The sequence below is a fragment of the Nematostella vectensis genome, chromosome 12 (assembly GCF_932526225.1).
Source record: "Nematostella vectensis chromosome 12, jaNemVect1.1, whole genome shotgun sequence".
NCBI lineage: Eukaryota > Metazoa > Cnidaria > Anthozoa > Actiniaria > Edwardsiidae > Nematostella > Nematostella vectensis.
This window is the reverse complement of record NC_064045.1, coordinates 2,016,723-2,022,722: the sequence shown is the minus strand read 5'-3', so window position 1 is coordinate 2,022,722 and position 6,000 is coordinate 2,016,723.

Sequence of the window (6,000 nt, the reverse complement as noted above, 5' to 3'; positions counted from 1 at the left end):
TTGAAATTAAAAGAGATGGAACACAATATTTTTAATGACTATTCTGTTTTTACACGAAGAATTGGATCAATTTTAATCAACTGGTGATATGCCCTATCCTATCTGGAGACCTTGAGCCATTATTCTATGCATCAATGCCTGCTTTCCCCTTGAAAAAAAAAAACAAGCACCGTTGGCCATCTTTATTTTTAACCTACTACACAATCTCCACAGTATAGGATGCTAATGGTAATTCCTCCATTTTTCCACTACTAACTTTTTTTTGGGGGGGTTTTCGTACCTTACCAACTTTAATGTTGAATTGCACAAATTTTGTATATATCATACTGTGATTTCCAAAATCCATAATAATCACTAAATGGAATATGTAACATTTATATTTGTAGATTATAATTTGTTTTGAGTGATGTGATTTTTTATGTGAGCTATCTAAAATGGCTTTTTTGAATTTGTTATGAATGCTTCTTTTTTAAATGATTGACTTTTATTTAGTCAGTCGTTATGGTAATTCCCTTGAATTGCACTGCGCACCCCTTCTGCGCATAGTGGTGCACGCTGTTTGTTCGGATTTTCCGGTATTAAAGTTCTTAAAACCTTTCACATATATCAATCTAGCCAAAACAAAGCATAGATAAACTTTCAAATTGTGAAAAGGGAATTGAATTTGATTGAAATTTGAATTTGCTACAGATCTTTGAAAATTTTTCTGGCCGCGCGAAAGGAGATTGAATCAAGTGAATAATTCCAAGTTTTGGCGGGAAAATCTGAAACAACTTATTTTCCTTAAATCCGTTAAAAATAACGGCAGTACCACAAAATATTGGCAAATTGTTTTCTATTGCAATGCTACCCACAATTAAGCGAAGAATAATGTAAAGTCGTGAATTGTATGCGAAAAAAGAAAATATTGTTTTGTTGTAGGTTTCAAAAACAGCGCACGCCCGTGAGAATGTCGCCATTCTTGATTGCGAATGCAGAGCGCGCGCACAATGCAAAAACAATTGGAAGACTAAAAAATGTCTGCTAAATTTTGCAGATTTGTTCCCTGAAGTTAAATAATCATTTGACTACCAGGTTAAGATATAAAGATGACGGTAAAAGTTGTAACAACACAGTGTTCTTCAGCAATTAACTAAATAGACATAAAGACGGGAACCGGTTTAGCGTGGGCATTATGTTTTCTCATGTAATTTGGTTGACATCTCGATCTACGTCACAAATTACTGGACCCGGGCCTTTCAGTTCACGACCTTTTTTCCGAAGGTTGACCAAAATACCCCAATATTGCAGATTTGAGTTATTCGCGCGAACGCGTGTTTTATAGGGTCCATACGAACCACATACCATTTGGAAGATGAAAATATAAAGAATTGACAAAGTCTATCAACTCTGAAAGGTTATATGGACTTTAAGTGCGCGTGCGCGCCACAGTTGTACAAGAAAACAAAGCAAAAGGCACGCGTTTTTTACTTAAAATCGCTTTGGCAGAAAAACGAAGTCGGTTACCCCCATTTTTTATTTGCTGAAATAGTTAAATATATACGGAAAAATGATATACTGAAAGAAGAAAAAAAGTTGGGTTGTAGAAGTTTTATTATTTTCTCTTAAAAGCCGTAAAAATACTTCAAAATGGCGCTTTTTACCGTATAAATAGTGGCGAAAATAATGTCTTTAAGTGGAATCTCTTAAAATGTCATTTGTTTTGAACATTAGCTACTACGGGTTATTGTTTAGGAGATCGGATTTTGGCAGCTCGACAAACAGAATTTAATTTTCTAAAGACTATAGGCACTCTTTTTGAAAACTAAAGGGTTGGTATTTTTTCTCGCGCAATCAGTAAAACCACGCCAACTCTACGCCCCTCTGTTGAGAAAACGAGGTGGCTACCCCCATTTTTTATTACGTATTTTGAAAGCCCTTAACTTCAATATTGTTTATGCCAAGTTTTAAAAAATTCTGGGTTGTAGAACTATTTCAAGAAAATTTCCTTAAGCAGTCGTTGGCTACTGTAAATGTTCGATGGGCAAACACATGCAAGAGGATAATTTACATTTACTAGTTAATGATAATAATAATTTATAATGATAATAATTTATATGATGATAATAATTTTTTCAGTGGTATCCAATTCTCTAATTCTTTTAGTAATTTTATCAGCTTTTGGTATGTTATCAAGCATATGTAGCCTTTTTATCCATCCATATTTTCCCGAGAGCTTTTATATCTGAAGGTATCTTGTGGTGGTCTTCTGGTGCTTGGCGTTCGTGGCCTCTTTGTAACAAGCTAGATCGCTTTCTTTTGCTTTAAGAAGCACTTGCCATTTGGCTAGATGACACCATATTTAACAAATAATATTTGATACGATATTCACCTAGCAGTCGTACGACTGAAATATGTGATAATATTAACAAACGTCTTATAATAACTACAGTATGGTATAAGAAAACTATATAAAATTTATAATAAAAATTGATTGAATAGCTAGGCTAACGTATATTTATCAAAATGTAGTCATAATAATAAATAATAAATATCTCCTAATCTAAAAAATCTTTCTTCGGTAAAAATATGTACAAACTCAATGAAGAGGCAACAAGGACCTGTAGCACAATCACCATGTACATTTGTGTAACATAGCCTATTTATATCAAAATTTGCAAACTTACCTCAAAGTACAGGATATGTGTACGGTGTTGTTGTTGATAACTTCCAAGTTTAATGTGATTTGATTCTCTACCTTGCATTTAATTTAACCCTATGCTATAATTAAGATTTTGGTAAAGCTTCTCTGTGTGGTAGGGAATCGCATAGCCCACTGTCCAAACCTTTATATCAATGTGAGATATTTCCATACTCTAGTACAATGCAACAGCATTGCGCAACTTCACTGCAATGAACAGGAGACCATGCAGTTTTACTAGTTCCGCATTTGGAAGTGATTGTGTTTTCAGCAAGTGCTCTATGAGAGACGATGAGCTCAGTGAAAATTTCTTTGACTCTGACCCGGTGAAACGATATGAGAACTCCATTCCTTGTGGTCTCTTCTCAGAAAACCATCTCTTGATAGCGTTGTTAAGGCGACTGCATTGGAGGGTTCCCTTCAAACACTCAATGGCACCAAAACCGCTGTGCTTGACAAGTCACACAATGCTGTTGCACGCTTGAGCTGGGTATTGTCCGTTTACTGTAGAGCAATAGACTATCTGATGGAACCAATGCTGCCATGCATATTTAGTGTTATTAGGGGCTCTGCTTTAAATAGATTGACATAATTGCCTGAAGGAAGTACAAACTCTTGTCGTGATTTCTGAGATGGGTTTTTAACATCACTTCTCCTTTGGTCCATTGGGTAGTTTTTCTGAAGTTATCTACTTTTCTAGCACTTTCAAGCCTGGTGTTACAGTCTCAAGGCTTCCACGTTGCCTCTTGACCATCTCCAATTGAGCCACCAATCTTTGTCTTTGACTTTTGATTAACATCAGCAAATGATGAAAAGTTATGTGCAGCATTACTGAGTTCACCTGACATGATTGCCACCCAGTGCTGATCAGAAGGAACAAGTTTGAACTTTAATGTAACCTTCACATTATTTGAGGGGGTTAGAAACAGAGTGGTCTTACCCACATTTTGTAGTTTTTGAAAAAATGGGGTTCAAAGTTTTGGGTTTCCAAAAAAAAATCATGGAGTCTGTGTAAGCAATTATATGTCACCTAAGACACCTTTGCAGTGTTCAGAGGTACATACAGACATTCTGGGGTAATTAATTTATCACTTTGCTTCCAACCCCGAAATAGAAAATGTGACAGAGTGGTATAACCCACTTTCTGTAGTTTTTTTTTTAGAAAAATGGGATCAAAGTTTTGGGTTTCCAAAAAACTCATGGAGTTTATATGAGTATGTATGTCACCTGAGGCACTTTTACAATGTTCAGAGGTACAGGCAGATATTCTGTGGTAATTAATTTTATAAATTTGATGGCGACAAGTTACTTGCCAACTCGGTATCTTGTTGACGCCTATTATTACCAATTCAGTGTTCAGGTGTTAAAGTTGTATGGTAAAGTTATGGCTCCTTTGATAAAGAGGGATAAAACTTATTCTTTGTACCCATTACATTCTCCTGGAATGCTTAATTGAGCAGTGAAACTCCACGTATTCTGTGATTAAAAATGGCAGACAGCGCATCGCTGTCAGTGAATTGTACCAATAAGTTGGTACATTGGTACATAAGTTGAACATTCTTGCACGACAGATATCATGACACAGACACATGTGATGAACACAATTTTTATTAATGCATGAATGTGGCTGAAACAATATGTAAATCTGGTATACAATTCATTCATCATCATCAATATCACTACCGTCATTCTCATTACGAGGTACACTCGTACTTGGCTTGAGTTCTTGATAGAAACCATGATGAACAGGCGGGATGTAAGCCAGGAGTGACATCAGGTCCTCATACTTTGCCTTTGTGATGGCACGGGTCTCACTGTATAACAAAGGAAGTGGAACTTGCTTAATTGCCGATGGTCTGTCCCTGATCAGTTTCTTGAAACTGACTGTCTTCCATGGCTCAATTTCACTCAGGGAATGCTTATAGAGCATCTCACCAGGATGGTCAGCTGTAAACCTCATCCAATGGATTTTCAGCCAGCCAACCTTGTCACCAGCAGTGTTGGTCTTTCTGTTGACAAGCTGGGATCTCACTGGACTAAATGACTTGAAGTCACCACGTTTCATTACTCTTACAACAAATGGATTCTGCCTGCGAGCAGCCCTGAAAAGATTATGCCAGTCTTGAGGTACATAAATCATTCCCACTTTCACCTTCTTCTGCTCAATACTCCCATATTCACGATCATTCGGGAGAAATGAGTGTTTTTACTATACATCAATTTGTGGTCAATCAGCTCAGCTTTTCCAATACTAATACAATACAGCCTAATGGGCGCGATATTAAAATTTCTGTTCTGTCCACCACATGTATCAGAGAAAGCAATTACATGCTTTGCATCATCTGGCTTTTCTTCATTTAAAAAAACTTGAAGATGCAACTAGCAACATCCTCTGAGCCTTGGCCACCATCACTTTTAGGCCAGATGTGGATATATCCCTTCCCGGTTGACGACTCAAGAATTCCAAGGTTATAAACGGAAAGCTGTCTTTTGTAAAATGACATATTTGTGGTCAAGCGTGGAGTTGGTAACACCTGCTGCAAGGCGAATGTTATCATCGACACATTGGAATCATTCTTGGCAAGCTCAATATCAGCTTGAAGTGTGTTGTAATCTGACTGGGCTTTTACGGTGATGGAGCTCCTGCTGAACCTTGAGCTGCCGCAACTTAACCTCATCAGTTTCTATCAGTATCAGTCTTGGGGCTTCCAAAAGCCAAGTTGTATTCCGTATTGAAAATTTTTCTATACAGTTTCCTTCACTGGAGTTTTGTCGTCATCTTCACATTTTTCCACGTACAGCTCATACATTTTTTCTGATGTCCAAATCAGCTGAAAGATATCGCCAGTTTGGGTTGTCTTTTCGACAGTAATGGCTGACTTCAGCTGGCATGCTCTCTATATGAGATTTAAACAACCTAATGTTTTCCTCGGGAATTTTGTTAGCAGGCTCGTGCTTCCCCCGTTTATCTGACTCTGGGGTCCCTTTTTCCTGCAACTTTATCACAGCACGAGAGACTCGGCCATAAGGTACACCGTGAATGGCAAGGAAGACTTTCTTGCACACTCTGATGGAAACACCATCGAAATTTAAATAATAATGCCTTGTGAAGTTTCGACCGGAGTTATCATTCTTGCTATACCTTTTTTGCACTTCAGTGGTTTCTATGGAGCCACAAAGGTAGGAATTTTGGGCATTCCAATCGCCCATTTGCCAAAAACTACTGAAAATGCTCAAGCGACCCTCTTTACTCACTTTATCAAAACATTTGGGTGGGCAGTGACAATCGCCTCCGGTCCGTTTTGCTTCGACTTTTCGCT